At 37.1% G+C, this 17,684-nt stretch overlaps 1 protein-coding gene and 1 pseudogene across 1 annotated transcript in view; one reads left to right on the top strand and one right to left on the bottom strand.

The window, feature by feature from the left end:
- Positions 1-17,684, top strand: part of NDUFS4 (NADH:ubiquinone oxidoreductase subunit S4) — a 116,952-nt gene that overhangs the window by 10,010 nt on the left and 89,258 nt on the right. The gene's annotated exons all lie outside the window — the stretch shown is intronic.
- LOC110215457 (small ribosomal subunit protein uS3 pseudogene) lies at positions 2,911-3,737 on the bottom strand (annotated as a pseudogene).

The following is a 17,684-nucleotide window of genomic DNA, read 5'->3' as shown; positions in this document are numbered from 1 at the left end:
TCACTCAAAGGGCCACACTTGAGGACCTAGAGAGTCACGTGGGGCCTCAAAGTTATAGGTTCTCTGCCCCTGCTCTAGATGGCCAGCAAGATCCTTCCCAGCTCCAAGTCTGTGATCCTGTGATGTGAGATCAGATTGGACTGATCTCATTCACAGTACCAGTAGCCAAGTTTAAGTTTATGGAAGGTCTAAAAGCCATGTAATTCTTAGCACTCCCCCTACTTTTTTTCCCCCACGCTCTGCCACTGTCATTATGGGGGGGGGGGATTGAGGACTATTTTGTATTTTACTTGTTTTCTTGGTTTGCCATTACCTATATGATGCCTCATCATGGTGTGGAGGTAATTGAATTCTTGAAGGGTAACCTAGTAAAATGTAAGCTCTGGCTGCTATAGAAGGGCTTTGAGTATTGTACTGAGAGTAGATGGAATCTTCTTTTGAGGACTAGCTAGATATGGATAGACATATCATTGGTAGTCCGGCAACTGGTTGATAAATCTTTTAGCCAAGTCAACTCATCAGTAATGCTTGAAAAAAAAAAATAGAAGTGCATATGCTTTAATACACGTACTTTGTGATACTTATTTTGACTTTGCTGGAGCTCTTATTTTTTTCTGGGGTTGGGAGAGCAGATCTTGGTCCTTGGTGATGCTCCTTGTTTGAAGTAGCCAGATTGAGTAGGTGGTGTAATTTCTAGTTTATTTTTTTGTGGGAATTATAGGGAATGTCTTATCAGTTTTTCTCACACCACGATGAAACTTTGTTCTTTCTCATCCACATAATAGCGATATTCCAACTGATGCCCAGCATTTGTTTATCTAAATATTTGCTAATACTGATTATATGAGTGATTTGGAATTTTTTTAGAATTTTTGCTATATTATATATATATATATATATATATATAATATATATATTTTTAGTACTTATATATAAGAATAATAGCTTTCTTAGAAGTAATCAGTTATATCATAATATTAGTGTTTATGTAGCATTTTAAGGTCTGTAAAGCACTTTACAAATAATATTCCATTTGATCCTCACTCTGAGGGTCACTCTGATCCCACACCTACCCTGGGAGGCAGCTGTTATTATCCCTATTTTAGAGATGAGGAAACTGAGGCTGAAAGTGGTTAAGTGACTTGCCCAGGGTCCTGAAGCGAGTAATTTACTGAGGCTGGAGATCCCTTCCAACTTCAGGTTTGCCTGAGTCCAGGTCCAATGCTCCATACACTGGGCCTACCTTGCTACCTCTTTCATACATGTTCTTTTCATATTGATTAGTGCTGTTGTGAATATTTTTTGTGACATTATTGCTGTTTGTTAAATATAGGTTCTATAGGACCTAAGACTTGAAAATCTCTTCAAAAAACATCTTCCTCAACTCAAAGAGTAAAGCCTTTCTTTTAGGAAGAAAACTTTATGATTACTTATTAGCATGTTTTAATGTATTAGACAGTCCTATCACTGGCTTTTTTTCCTTGAGAAAAAGTTTTCTCTGAGGAAAAGCAGGCATTTTCTTGGTGATCATTGTGGAGAGAGCAGGCCATGTTACTACTCTCTCCAGAGACTCTTGTTCTTCCTTTGGAAGGGCTCAGGTTTAATATAGCACAGCTGTTGAACTCTGCCCTTCTCTGTTTTAAAAGGAAAGTATTTTATCCTTTAAAATGGAAATGCTTTTTTAGGGAGGTGGTCTTTGGCTGGATGAAGACCTTTCACTATGAAAGTTTCATTCTTCTCTAGAGTCCTTTTGTTTCAGAGCTTTCTTAGAATTATTTCAGACCTTGGGAACTCTGTTTGAAAGGAAATATCTAAATGACCTTATGAAGCAAATTTTGTCACATTCTTACCAGAGATAGAAGAAGATGGTTTATTTCTCTGTTTTCTAGACTTGAAAATCTCCCCCTCCCCTTAGCTTCTCCATATACAAGTAAATGGACCTCGAATAGACCCCACCAGACAAAAGACCCTGTTCTAGATGACCGTTCAACAAACCATATGCTTCTCCTAAAAATGTCAGTCTGTCTTGATGAGCTTTAAAGTGAATGCAGATGTTTCAACTCTGATGAGGGCTACTATTCTTTGTGTAGAAAGCAGTGCTATTTTTTTTTCTCAATACACTTATAGAACAAAGTTACAGATACTCCTTTTATATAAAATTCTCTCAGTATAATAAAAGTTTAGATCACTGCTATTTGGTAATTTGAGTTTGAGAATTTCAATTTTGGAGTCTCCCAAATCTAATGGAATTTGGGAGAATTAAAATGGTCAAAGCATGGGTGGTAAATTTGAATTACTTATATTTCAAAGTATTTTATGATCTATTGCCTTATGATTAATTACCCTTTAGATAGGCTGACTCTGCTAAGTATATTTTGAATAATCATTAGAAGTGTGTTAAATGTGAATAGAAATTGTATATTCTAGGGCTGAGATTTATACTTAGAAAAAATACTTGACTTTAGGTTCTGTTAATTTTGAGGCTGTAACACATTAGAAATTTTGCTGTTGTAGATCTTAGTAGATTTTTCATGTGATCACTCTGGACTGTGGTTGGTTTTATTGGTGTTATTCAGATACGTGTCTATGGTTCCTATTGTGAATTAGACTTGGAAGTCAGTGTTGGGCATTAGGGATGTGAAATGAGATCTAGATATTGAAGATATTCTGCCCAAGAAGCCATTTGCCAAGTATTATGGGCAATAGAAGAGATGATTGAAGATTGAGTTGACCAAAGTGATTCAAATCAAGAATTTACTTGCAGGAAATACTTTAACACTTGGGGGTTGAATGTAGACAATGTCTTTAGAAGCCTATGTTTGACTCAGAGATCAAGCTTAAAAACTCCTGAAACAGTAGGTGAGAGGTGAAAGCTTTTTTTTTGCCAATTACTTTTCTTTTTTTTTGTTGTTTTTGTTTTAAAAAAGATTTTATTAAAGATCTTTACAGAAGAGCTTCGGGCACACCATTCCAGGTGTCACAGAGTCCTGTTATGCAGTGGGCACTGGCTGGGGCATAGCTGGTTGCTCTGCCTTCCCACTCTTCTGCTCTGAGATGGGGGTGGTAGGAAGAATCTCATCCTTGGGCTCTACGATGCTCACGTGGTCAGGCAGGGGCTTCTTAGGGCCAATCTTACCACTTGGGTCCCAGGGCAACATGATTTTGACTTTAATTCCCAATATACCCTGTCTGAGGATGACGTGGCTGACAGCTGTGTTGACGTGGTGATTGACGGGGTCTCCACTATGGATCATCAGGCCATCCACAGACTTCATGGACTTGGCCCTCTGGCCTCTGAGCTTACCAGACACCACCACCTCACATCCCTTTGCTCCACTCTCCATGATGAAGCAGAGGACTCCATAGCAGGCCCTACGCACAGCAAGACCTCCCAGGAGTTTGTAATGCAGGGACTTGGCCTGGGCAATAGCACGGAGACCTCTGGTGGCCACCTTCTAGGCATATAGCTCTACACTGCCTTCAGGGAAGCCAAACCTCTTCTGAACTACAGCTGTCAGTTCACGAATCTGGCGACCCTTCTCCCCAAGGACATTCTGAGTCCTGGTGGCCAAGATGATGACTTCTGTCCTGGTTGGGGTAACTTGAACCTCCACCCCAGAATAGCCATCCTCAGCCAGCTCCCTGGTGAGAAACTCATTCAGCTCGGCTTTGAAGATGCCATCAGTAACAAACTTCCTCTTCTTGGAGATCTGCACCGCCATCTTGCACCGACAGGAAAGCACCGATTACTTTTCAACACACTGATCTGATCATGTTTTTTTTACTGTTCAGAAGCCCTCAGTGACTCCTTACTGTCTCAGTGATAAAATGTAAAATTCTTCAGCTTGGCTTTTAAGGCCCTCCATAGTTTTCCTCCAGCCCATCTTTCCTTGTAGTCTGTCTTTCCAGATTTATTTCTTATTACCTCCTCAAACATCTAAGTAAACTGAACCTGACTGAGTTGGAAGAGACATTAGAGGTCATCTAATCTACCTCAGACCTGAATTGGAAGAATCCCTTCCATAACATGCCAACAAATGGTCGTCCAGCCTATGGATGTTATATTTCCCTTAGAAGGAGTACTTCTTGAGGATAAAGGTTTTGTTTTTGTAGGACTTTGAATATGTAAGTGTTTAATGTTGAATTGAATTGAAGTGACCCATTGAAGAGAACAGGTGGATTCAGCACAAGGTAGAGTGAGGCAAGCAGTAGTCATAACTGATTGAAGAGTTTTATTAGTCAACAATCATTTATTAATCACATTGTTGTTTGTCTTTTGTTTTCCAAAGAGAACTGATGGCATCACAGGATGATGTCTTGATTTGTGTGAGAATTGGATTTAAGTGAGTCAGAGTTACACAAATTCATCAGCCTCTCTCTCTTTTCCAGTCATGGAAGTCCAGGGAAGACAAAAGTCAAAACAACTGGTGATGGCTTGGGATGCAGCTAGTAACCTTGTTTGTCTTGGATGTCTGATCTAGCTAGCTCTAAACATGCCACAGTACCTGCTTTGGGAGCCTTTGTGTCTGTTGGAACAAATTTTTCTCGTCTACCTATCCAGTGGGGGGAAGTCTTCACATGCTTAGGGTAGTCATATTCCTAATTTGTTGACGGGTTTGAGGCTTGTCAGTTACCTTCATCCTGGTTTAGCTTGTCTCTTGAGATGGTTTTACCAAGGTGTGGCCACTGCACATGCTACAGCTTCTTGGAGCCACAGATGAGAGTTAAGCGACAGGTGGAAACCAAAGGTAGATGAGCAGCCCTGAAAAAGGCTTGGCAAACCCTCATACCAGAGGTATTAGTCCTCCCTGAACACTCCATACATACTGGGGATACAAAGAAAGGCCAAAAAAAATTCCTGCTTTCAAGTAGCTCACAATCTAATGGAGGAGACATGCGAACAGCTATGTATTAACAGGTTATATAAATTAAAATGTGGATATATATATGTAAATTAAATTGAACCGAAGATAATCAACAAGGAAGTCACTGTCATTAATGGATTTGGGAAAGGCTTCTTTTAGAAGGTGGGATTTTAGAAGGTGAGATTTTAAAGAAGCTAGAGAGATCAGAAGTAGAGGGAGAATTGTGGGCATGGGGGGACCACAAGTGAAAATGTCCTGAATTGAGAGATAGTATCTTGTGAGAAGAATAGCAAGGAGGCTAGTGTCATTGGATCACAGAATACATTAGGGAGTGTATGGTTGGTTGGTTGTTGTCCTGCATTCTCGAAGAGGACCAAAATGAAACCACTGTGCCAGAGTTAAGTTTCAGTGTGTCCAACCATGGCTGATCAGATCCATGTGATCTTGAAATGCATTACCACAGGTCAGACACAAATAGTCCATGTGAACATTTGGGGTGGATTCTCTGAATTTGCACATCCTGCATTTCCTTTGAGCTGTTTCAATTCTGCTTTGCTCATAGAGCATAGCGCCTTCTCTGATGTGGGCACACCATGGTGAGTGATCCTGTGCCAGTGTCTCCCATGTCACACAATCAATTCCAAAGTTCTTGAGAGAGGCCTTGAGAGTATCTTTTGTATTGCTTCTTCTGACCACCATGTGAACATTTGCCCTATATGAGTTCTCCATAAAATAGTCTTTTTGGCAAGCGTACGTTTTGCATTAGAACAACACAGCCAGCCCATGGGAGTTGCACTCTCTGAAGCATAGTTTGAATGCTTGGCAGTTTAGTTCAAGAAAGGATCTCAGTGTCTGGTATCTTATCCTGCCAGGTGATCTTCAGAGAATCAGACAATTCAAATGGAAGCGATTCAGTTTCCTGGCATGGCACTGGTATTCTGTCCAGGTTTCACAGGCATGCAGCAATGAGGTCAGTAACAATGGCAGTCAGTCAGTCTAATACCTCTTCTCTCCTACACTTTCCTTTGGAGCCTCCCAAACACTGAGCTATCTCTGGCAATGAGTGCACCCACCTCATTATCAATGTGTACATCCCCGGAAACCACACTACCAAGGTAAGTGAACTTATCCACAGCATTCAAAACCTCTCCATTTGCTGTAACCAATGGTTTCACTTATGGATGGTATGGTGGTGGCTGATGGAGCACCTGTGTTTTCTTGATGTTAATTATTAGGCCAAAATTAACACAAGCAGCAGAGAACTGATCCATACTTTGTTGCATCTCGGCTTCAGAGGCTGCATTGAGTGCACAGTCATCTGTAGACAGAAAATCATGCACCAACTCTCCTTGCATTCAAAACGTCTTCTTCGGTTTGAACTTCACCTAGGAAGGGACTGACTTAAACCTGAGGTAAATGGTTAATGGCCTCAGCTTTGATTGATGATGGTCTGCTGAGAACACTATGGAAATGTTCAGGCTATCTCTCTAGGATCATATCCTTATCACTAATCAATGTGCACCATCAGCACCAAGTAGTTGAGATGCATCATAGGTCTTTGGCCCATAAACAGCCTTCAGGGCATCATAAAGGCACTTTGGATTGTTACTAGCAGCATAAACTTGAATTTCATCTGCCTTCTTACTCAGCCAAGAATCCTGCATCTCTCTAAGATTTGCTTGTACTTTTAATGGAATTAGATGATGCCTTCTTAGAGGTGGATGAGCTATCCTGTTGGTAAACCCTGTGGAGTTCTCATTTTTCACGTAGCAGCTTCTGAATTTCCCCATCATTTTCATCAAACCACTCTTGGTGTTTGCCAGTGTTCTGACCCAGAATAAGTGAATATGTCCCCTTCTCGCCTATGACATTCCCGTCATCCCTGAATACCAACTGCTAAGGATCTTAAGATGCCAATTCTAAAAATACTGACACTTTGTTTAAAACAACATTCCTCTCCTATCCCTGACATTTTCCCCTCTCTTCAACAGTACTTTTGTAACAGATAGAATAAAATGTTGCATTATGTGCTTGGAACATCATAAAATGAAAAAAATACCTCACCAGAACAAAGTGATAAAATAACATCAGGATTTTGAGTAGATTTAATTACTTCATTTTATAATTAGACAGCCAAATAAAAATGACAACAATTTGAATTCACAAAGCTTCTGGTAGCCTAGAATCTTTAAGATTCACCTTAGTAATTATGATTCTCTTAGGGGATAGAAATAGCTATATATAGCCAATTTACATAAAAAGAATTGTAAACATATATTGGACTTACAGAATAACAGTTCACTTTTCCAATACTTTTTACCATTTGAAGTACAGCCAGGAATTCAGAAGTGAAAAAAGGGCTACTGTGGCTACTACTGTCATAGTAGATATCACATCCATCTAACCCCTCCCTCACCACACATATTTTAATTCTAGGAAAATTCTTCTTGTACTCAGAGCCTATTGACTCTGTTTTACACATAAGACTAACAGACTTGATTATGATTTCCCAGTCTCTAGCATTATTAGAAATAAGTTAGAAGAAGGGCATAGGAAGAATGCTAGAGTAAGACTCAAAAAGAAAATAAATGAAGGGGAAAAAACACTTGCCTGTCAAAAAGCCTGAGGACATATTGAAAAACAACCCTGCAAAATGTAATATTTATTACTTAGATTTGTTGAGAAAATTTTAAATTATTTCCAGTATGTGCTGTCTGAGAGGGCAAGAAATTATATATTTGAGTTGAGAAAGATTTCCATTTTGAATTATTAAATTAGAGAAGTTGTGAGATTTAAAAGGGTAAGTAGACTTTTAATTATCTGGAAAACTTAATTATGTAGAATTATTCTGAAATGCCCAGAAAATGAGGAATTAGACCTGTGGTCTTTTTTTTTTCCAAATACAAATTTAACTCCACTTAACTTGGAAAAGTAGAGTGGTGCTAAATTATTAAGAGCCTTGGAATTCAAAGTATAGGAGTTCAAACTCTAGGTATCAGGGAACTATTTGTTTTTATTTTTAACGTGTGTTTTTAAAACTTTGGGTTACAAATTTTCTCCCTTCCTTCCTCCTCACCCACCCTCATTGAAAAGGCAAGCATCTAGATACAGGTTATAGATGTGTAGTCATGCAAAACATTTCCATAGTAGTCATGTTGTGAAAAACTTAAGTATATTTCCCTTCATCCTATCCAACCCCCCATTTATTCTATTCTCTCTTTTGACCCTGTCCCTCCTCAGAAGTGTTTGCTTTTGATTATCCCCTCCCCCAATCTGCCCTCCCCTCTATCAACCCCTGTCTCTCTTGTCCCCTTCCCCCCTTATTTTCCTGTAGGATACGATAGATTTCCATATCCCTTTGTGTATGTTATCCCCTCCTTAAGCCAAATCCTATAAGAATAAGATTCACTCATTCTTTCTCACCTTCCCCCATTTTCCCTCCACTGTAAAAGCCTTTTCTTGTCTGTTTCATGTGAGATAATTTACCTCATTCTACTTCTACCTTTCTCCTTCTCCCAGTATAATCGTCTGCCACCCCTTAATTTTATTTTCCAGATATCACCCCTTCATCTTCAACTCACCCTGTGCCCTCTATCTGTCTATACATACATATAATTTTTTTTCCCTCAGGGAGCTATTTGTATAAAGACTTTGTTCTGTCAACAATATGGTTTCACATCAACTGTTATTAAGTGCCTAGGGACCCTGTACTAGCAACAGGGGATGTAAAGATAAAAACTGTCAAAAGCCCTGTCCTTAAGCTCTTACATTAGAACCTCATGGGGGCAAAAGAAAGATCCAGAAAAGTACTAGAGCTTTTGAACATAGATAGAACACTTGCTGGGAAATTCAGAGGTTTTCACTGAGGTGGTAGCATTAGAAAGCCCAAAGGAAGGATTCTCAGATGCTCTAGGCATTAGAAATGCTCTCCAGTTGGTTAATGGTATGCTTTCAGAAAGCAGTGAACAGTCCAGTTTGGGGTAAAATATGGAGTATGTAAAAGTGGTAGTGGAAAAAACACAGAACTGAATTTAAATTTCTGCTCTATTACTTAATGGCCTTATGTGATAAGACTAGAAAGTTGGTTTGGAATCAGATTGAAGAAACCTTCAATGCTAGAAATGTTGGATTAAAGTAGAAACTGAGAGGTGCAATAATCAACACAGGTGCTAATGAGGTCATTGTATTCGAATAGTGGAAGTGGAAATAGAAAAAAGGAAATAAGCATTAGAGATATTAAAAAATCAATAAGGCTTGATAACTGATTAGATAAGAAAGGTTTCAGAGAGAGAAGAGTGAAAAATAATAGCTAATTGGAGAAGAAGTAAATTGATGGTGCTACTGACCAAAATAGTAAAGGTGAGAGGGAAGAACAGATTTAAAAAGAGGATAGAGGTTTAAGAGACAAAATTAATTCACTTTTGGATGTACTGGGATATCCAGGAAGAAAAGTCAGGGAATTATAGGTCTAGAACTGGAAGAGGCCTTGAAGGCCAATAAGTTCCACACTCTCATCTTACAGTTGAGAAAACTGAGGCCCAGGGAGGCAAAGTGACTTGCCTAATAAGATCACACAGGTAATCAGACTTGGGATTTGAACCTTGGACTTTTGAGTCCAGAGTTAACTCTTTCTACACCATCATGTCACTTATGTAGGCAGTTGTCAATGGAGGACTTAAGTTCAGAAGAAAGATTAATATTAGAGACATGGATAAGTGCTGGGCTTAGAGTCAGGAAGATTGGTGTACAAATCCTTCCTAAGACATTTATTAAAGTTGTGGGACCCAATATGACTAATATGGTAATACGTTTTGATGATTGGACATGCATAACCTATATCAAATTGCTTATTGTCTGAGGGAGAGAGAAAATTTGGAACTAAAAATTTTTTTAAATAAATGTTAAATTTGTCTTTACATGTGACTTGGAAAAAATTAAATTTTATTTTAAAAAAAGTTGTGTGATATTGGGCAAGTTACTTAATCTCTGAACCTCACTTTGTGCATCTATAAAATGAATAATTCGTGGGAATTGATATTATTCTAGTGTTTCTGTTTTAATAAAATAAAAGGGAAATATTTTGCACAGAATAATAGCCAGGAAAAAGGAGAGCAGCCAATAGACAAACTTTTTTTTAAAGGGAAAAGTAGTGAGTAGCTTGAGCCAAAAAGATGGCAAAAACCTAGACTTTCGTCCTTCTCTGAAATATTGCTGTACAATTTTAGGCAGTCTTCCCCCCAACTACAGGCCTACCTGTCCTATAACCTTACCTATTATGTGACTGTATTTTGAGGTTTTTTTCTCTTCCTCCCTGGCAGAAATACCCAGGGTAATAAGATTCAGCTCAATTCAACTTTAGTTAATCACCTTCCAAGTACTTTGCATTAGGCTACCCCCAGCCAGTCCACTCACATATGCTTGTTCAATAGGGAACCAACTAATTACAAACTCCAAACCTCTAACTTCCCTAATTTTATCCAATTACACAATAGCATCCAAAATTATTCGTTGAAGAAAATAATTCCATAACAAACAGAATTGGCCAAGTGGGAAGAGAAGTACAAAATCTCATTGAAGAAAATAATTCTTATAAATTAGAATTGGGCAAGTGAAAACTATTGACTCCATGAGACATTAAGAAACAATAAAAAAATTAAAAAAAGAGAAAAATGTAAAAAATCTCAACATAAAAAAAACTGACCTGGAAAATAGATCCAGGAGAAATAATTTAAAAATTAGTCACCTACCTCAATGTCATGATCAATATTTTAAGAAATTATAAAGGAAAATTGACCCAATATTTTGGAACTGAAGGCTAAGATAGGAATTGAAAGAATCTACCAATCACTTCCTGAAAGAGATCCCAAAATGAAAACTCCTAGAAATGTTATAGCCAAATACCAGAGCTCCTAAGTCAAGGAGAAGATACTGCAACAGCAAGAAAGAAACCGTCATGGAGCAACAGTTAGGATCACCTAAGATTTAGCAGCTTTTACTTTGAAGGCACAGAATTGTAATGTATTCTGGCAGACAAAGAACAAGGATTATAGACAAGAATAATTTACCAAGCAATATACTGAGCACAATCCTTCAAGGGAAAAAATGAATTATGATGAAATAGAGGACTTTTGAGCATTCCTGATGAAAAGACCAGAACTGAATAGAAAATATGACATTCAAACACAAGACTCAAGAGAAGTATAAAAAGGCAAACATGAAAAAAGAAATCACAAAGAATGTGTTTAAACAGTTTACATTCCTATGTGGAAAGATATGATACTTGTAACTCCTAAGAACTTAATCATTATTAGGGCATTTAAAAATAATCTGCATACAAAGAGGGCATGAGTTTGAGTTGATTATGTTGGGATGATTTCAAAAGAAATGAGTGAGATAGAGGGATACACAAGGAGAAGGGGGAAGAGAAAGGTAGAATGGGGAAGATGTATACAGATAAAAGAGGCATGCAAGGAGGAGTTTTTAGAGTGGGATAGAAAATGGGGGCATTTTAGTCAATACTTAAACTTCAGTTACATTGGAATTGGTTCAAAGAGAAAAGAATAAATACACACATACATACACACACACACACACACACACGCACAAGAAATGATGAGCAGGCGGACTTCAGAAAACCTGGAAAGACTTATATGAACTGATGCTAAATGAAGTGAGCAGAACCAGGAGAACATCGTACACAGTAGTAGTCACAATGTGTGATGACTGACTTTGATAGACTCATCTCTTCTTAGCAATGCAAGGATCCAAGACAGCTCCAAAGGACTCATGATGGAAAACGCTGTCCACATCCTGAAAAAGAACTATGGAGTCTGAATGTAGATCAAAGCATATTATTTGCTCTCTCTCTCTCTTTTTTCTTTTTTTTTTGTTTGTTTCTTCTTTCTCATGGTGTCTCCCATTGGTTCTAATTCTTGTTTACAACATGACTAATGTGAAAATAGGTTCAATATGAATGTATATGTAGAGCCTACATCAATTTATATGCCATTTTGGGGTGGAGGTAGGAGAGAGATGGGGAGAAAATTTGGAACTCAAAATCTTATGGAAGTGAATGTTGACAACTAAAAGTAAATTCATTAAAATAGAGAAAATTGCCTGTTTATATCCTTTACTATTTATCAATTAAGGAATGACTAGTATTCATATAAATTTGACTCAGTTGTCTATATATTTGAAAAAATGAGACCTTTATCAGAGGAACTTACTGTCAGTTTTCCCCCCACTTTTCTTTTCCTTCTAATCTTGTCTGATTGTGGAAAAAAACTTGTTAATTTAATGTAATAAAATTTATCCATTTTACACCCTGTCCTTTAAGACATGGTATATATTATTTGTTGCATACATGCTTAGTATTGATATTACTTCATTGTCTATAGTACCTTTTAGAAAAATGTAGTTTCTCTGTTTGTATCTTGTAATTAGATCTATTTTTGCTTTTGCTTTTTCTGAGATCATGATTGCTACCTCTGTGTAATAGATTCAGGTCATTATACCAATTTTAACTTAAATTGTATACCATTTTACAAACTATGTTAGAATATATTAACATAAGGTCTTCCAGCCCACTACCTCACTACATCACATCCACTACATCACCCTGCCTCTCTTATTTTACCCTTTTAATACATTGTATATATATTGTCAATTTTTTAAAGATTCCTTTCCCAAAGAGTCTGATTCTCTAAAGTATAAAAATGTATCACAGATTTCTGTATTCTTCATGATCTGTCACTTCTTGCCCTTCTGATTACTTTTTTCCTTCACAAAATGAAAAACATTAGGTTTTAATAACAAGATGTGCCTTTTTAGACCTTACTTACCCTGTTTTTTTTTTTTTTTACCATTCAGCTATTTATGGCGTAACATGCATATACTTACTGGCTTTAAAAAAAAGTATCTGATTTCCTTCCACCAAGAGGGGGTGCTAAATGATCAAAGTCATTTTTTTTTCAGATCATTATACCAATTTTAACTTACAATTGTATACCATTTTACAAACTATGTTGTCGAGTATATTAACATGAGTTATTCCATATTGGTAAAATTGGTCTTCAGTAGGTAGAAGTTCAATATTTTGATGTTTCTAAATATGTGCATTTGGTTTTTAGAAATGTAATTACAGTTATTATGACATCTACATTTTGTGACATACTATCCTGCCATCTTGGTTTTTTTTTTGAGTTTTTTGTTTTAGTTTTTATACATATTGTAATAATTTGTTGCTGCAACAGTAGTTTTTCTTCTTTCCATTTCATTTGTCATCTCATTTTTTATCCTCTACTTCATATCCTTTAGCATCTGGCATATTGTTACTCTATTCTACTCATGCCTCTCCCACAGTTACCTTCCTTTTTTTCTTAAATCTTTTGCCTTTTCTTGAGTGTTTGCCCGTTTCTTTGACTGGCAAAGGAGTTTCTTAGTTATCTGTCTTACTGAGGGCCAGTAGGTATGACTGGATTATAGGCTGAAAGGATTATAGATCTAGAAGAGGGGTGGGGAGTCTGTGGCCTTGAGGCCACATGTGGCCCTTTAAGCCCTGGACTGCAGTCTTTTGACTGAATCCAAACTTCATAGAACAAATCCCCTTAGTAAAAGGATTCGTCCTGTAAAACTTGGATTCAGTCAAAAGGCCACACCCAAGGACCTAGACGGCCACGTGTGGCCTCCAGGCCCCAGGTTCCCCACCCCTGATCTAGAACTATGTGGTACTCAAAGCCCATCTATTCCCATTCTCATTTTACAGACACTGAGGAAGTTTAGATGATTTGCCTAAGATCATTCACAAAGAAAGCAAGAGCCAGAGTTGGGCTTTGAACCAGGTCTCAATTCCACAGTTCTTTTCAGTTCCACTTCTCCTTCTAGTGTCCCATGCTGTTAGCAGACCTTGCTGTTATCAGACCCCATCTTTCTCTGGAGGGTAGGATAAAGCACAAGTTAGATGACTACTAGTTTAATAATATCTGTCAAACATTATAATCTCTTTCCCAGGCAACATTTAGAATTGATTATAAATCTGAAGAAAAGAAAAGAAAACTGCATTTTCCCATAATTGTTAAAATCAATTTCCCCAAGATTCACCCTAAATTTATATAAAAATATTTGTTAGATTTTGTCTCTCTTATCTCTACCATTTACAACATAGAAAACTAATTGAAATGTTCAGGGAATAAGATATTTCTGTTTGTTTCTGCGTTATTATAGAACACCAAACATAATTTAAACTTTCATTCAGGATCTCAAGTGCCTGAAGACTGTCATTGTGAATGTCAGTAATTATATTACACTCTCTGTTTCCCTCACTCTCTCTCTCTCTCTCTCTCTCTTAAAAAAGTACACATACTTATACTTATATATATGTACATGTATATATAATGTTTTTCTTTCCAGAGATTTTATTTTGTTTATTGTATTCATTTTTAGACATTATTCTTCCCTTTCACACACACCCATCTCCTCCTTTAAAAAATGAGCTCTCCTTTATAACAAAGAAAAGCACTTAAGCTCATCCATGGATGAGCTGCTGTAAATATTTTTCTATGTATAGGACCTTTCACTCTTTCTTTGATCCCTTTGGGTTATAGAAGTAGTAGTGATATCACTGAGTCAAAGGAAATCTACAGCTTTTGGAGCATTGTTCCAAGGTGTTTTCTGACATGACTGGAATAATTCATAGCTCCATCAATGTGTGCCTGTTTTCTCACAGCCTGTCCCACAATTGTCATTATTTTTTAATCATCCTTGACAAATAGGTATGAGGTGGGTGTAGGTATGAGATTGAACCTCAGGCTTGCCTTAATTTGCATTTCTCTAATTAGTAATTTGGAGTATATTTTCACATGGCTATAGTTAATTTGGGTTTATTTCCTTAAGAACTACCTGTTTAAATCCTTTGAATATTTATCAGTTAGAGAATAACTGTAAAATTGACAATTGACACCCTACTTAATTTTGTGTTATTTATTGAAAATTATATCTAATCACTAGAATCAATATTTATGTGTCAGATTTAGATTTGATTGTATAGGGTACCACATCACACACACACAGATTGGCTAACATGATAAAATAGGAAAATGATAAATCCTGGAGAAGATGTGGGAAAATTGGAACTCTGTTGGTGGAGTTGTGAACTGATCCAGCCATTCTGGAGAGCAATTTGGAACTATGCACAAAGGGCCATAAAACTATGCATACCCTTTGGCCCAGCAATACCACTTCTAGGTATGTATCCCAAAGAGATCATACAAATGGGCAAAGGACCCACATGTACAAAAATATTTGTAGCAGCTCTTTTTATGGGGGCAAAGAATTGGAAATTGAGGGGATGCCCTTCAGTTGGGGAATGACTGAACAAGTTGTGGTATATGAATGTAATGGAATACTATTTTGCTGTAAGAAATGATGAGCAAGTGGACTTCAGAAAAACCTGTAAAGATTTATATGAACTGATTCTGAGTGAGATCAGCAGAACCAGGAGAACACTGTACACAGTAACACCTACACTGTGAGATGACTAACTTTAATAGACTTGGTTCTTCTCAGCAATGCAAGAATCTAAGACAACTCCAAAAGACTCACCATGGAAAATGCTATCCACATCTAGAAAAATGGCTATGGAATCTGAATGCAGATCGAAGCATATTATTTCTCCTCTCTCTCTCTCTCTCTCTCTCTCTCTCTCTCTCTCTCTCTCTTGTTCTTTCTTGTAGTTTCCCCCATAGGTTCTAATTCTTCTTTACAACGTGACTAATGTGAAAATAGGTTTATTATGAATGTATATGTAGAGCATATATCAATTTACATGCCATTTTGGGGTGGAGAGAGATAAGGATAAAATTGGAACTCAAAATCTTATGGAAGTGAATGTTGAAAACTAAAAATAAATAAGTAAATTCATTTTAAAAAAAAAGATGTGATTGCATACACCTTAGTAGTAGAGTTTGTAAGAGTTTAACTTCCTTATCCCTGTGGGGTACAACCTGGACTCAATCTGTATCACCCCAGAAGAGAGAAGAGGGGAAAGAGAAGATGAATTGACTTGGTCATAAGTTGTTTTGCTTAGCACTGGACTTAGCACTCAACTCTGTTGTAAGACAGTGCTTGGCACAGACTGTCCAGAGGATGTTAGTCAACTGTGTGTTTTCACCATTGCCGTGGGTCCAGGAGATCCCCTCTTGTGAGTCAGGCCAAATGTAAGCCCACCCTTTAGCTCTGCTCTAGGCCAATGACAATGTTAGTTTAGTTTTTATCAAAGAGCTGGTTTTGATGCTCCATATAACCTGTTATCTTTTTACTATGTGTGTGTGTGTGTGTGTGTGTGTGTATGTATGTATGTGTGTGTGTGCGCGCATATATGTGTGTGTGTGTGTATATATATATTTACATAAGCTTCTCTGGGTATCAGGGAGGTATCCTTGGCTATTGGGGGGCCATGGGTCCCATTTATTAGCAATTGCTAGCCTTGCTAATAAATTGATCATGTTCTGAACTTCATGGCTCAGTTTCTCTTTATTCCAGATTTTTGTTACCGCATAGCTTATACTTATAAATTCAGATGAGTTACTTATATATACACACACTTAAACCTTTATAACAGAGAAACTACCTGCAATGATTTCTCCCAATAACTGTTTTCCTTTTTAATTTTATCTCTTAAATTCAATTTTATTTGACTTTTAGTTTTCCCCAGCCTCCTCTCCATTCTCCACCTATTGAGGAGACAACAAAAACAAAACCTCATATAAATATGTATAGTCATACAAAACAAGTTCCCATATTAGTCATGTCCAAAAAGAAAAAAAAATAAAATATACTTCAACAAATACTCTGAATCTTTCAGCTCCCTGTTTGGAAGTGGGTAGCGTGTTTTGTTCTGAGTTCTTTGGAATTATGGTTGGTCATTGTCCAAATCAGAATTACAAAGTCTTAGGGGCAGCTAGGTGGCGCAATGGATTGCCTTGGAGTCAGGAGGACCTGAGTTCAAATCTAGCCTCAGACACTTGACACTTACTAGCTGTGTGACCCTGGGCAAGTCACTTAACCCCAATTGCCTCACCGAAAAAACAAAAACAGAAAGAATTACCAGGTCTTTCAAAGTTGATTATCTTTACTATAGAGTTGTTATTGTATAAATTGTCTACTGGTTCTGCTCACTTCACTTTGCATCAGTTCATATAAATCTTCCCAGATTTTTCTGAAAATATTCCCTTAATTTCTGTGTGTATGTATGTATGTATGTGTGTGTATAATTGTTTTTTAAGAAAAACTTAAATACAAAATGAGAAAAGGAGAAAAAAAACATTGCTATGTACAAAGCAGACCATAAGAGAGGATTCAATATAAAACAATAAATTTCCATGTCAAAGAAACCTCTATAATAAATACTACACATTGTTTTCAAAGCTTCCCAGCTTTTCTTTGCTTCCTTATTGATTTTCTTTTGTTCTCTGCTGTGCTGTTTTTACTTTATACCCCCTCTTCCCACCCCCAAAGAAGGCTACCATTAAGAGTGGATATATATACATATACATATATGTATATAAACATACACATATATGTAAGACCATGCTATGCTTATTTCCTCCTATCATCTGCTTCTCTGAAAGTGGATAGCATCTTCCTTCATAAATCCAAGTCTTTTCACGTTTTTCTAAATCAACCAATTTATCATTTCCTATACCACAACAATATTTCAACCCAATCATATTCTATCTGAGAGATTGTCTCTGAAAGTTTTGTCCTAATTTCTGCATTCCTTCTGTTCTTGGCTACATAGGTTTTACTTATACAAGAAAATTT

The sequence above is a fragment of the Phascolarctos cinereus genome, unplaced genomic scaffold, assembly GCF_003287225.1.
Source record: "Phascolarctos cinereus isolate Bilbo 61053 unplaced genomic scaffold, phaCin_HiC Scaffold_4;HRSCAF=312, whole genome shotgun sequence".
In the NCBI taxonomy this organism is placed as follows: domain Eukaryota; kingdom Metazoa; phylum Chordata; class Mammalia; order Diprotodontia; family Phascolarctidae; genus Phascolarctos; species Phascolarctos cinereus.
The sequence above is the reverse complement of the archived record's forward strand: the minus strand, read 5'-3'. Positions and strand labels throughout refer to the sequence as shown.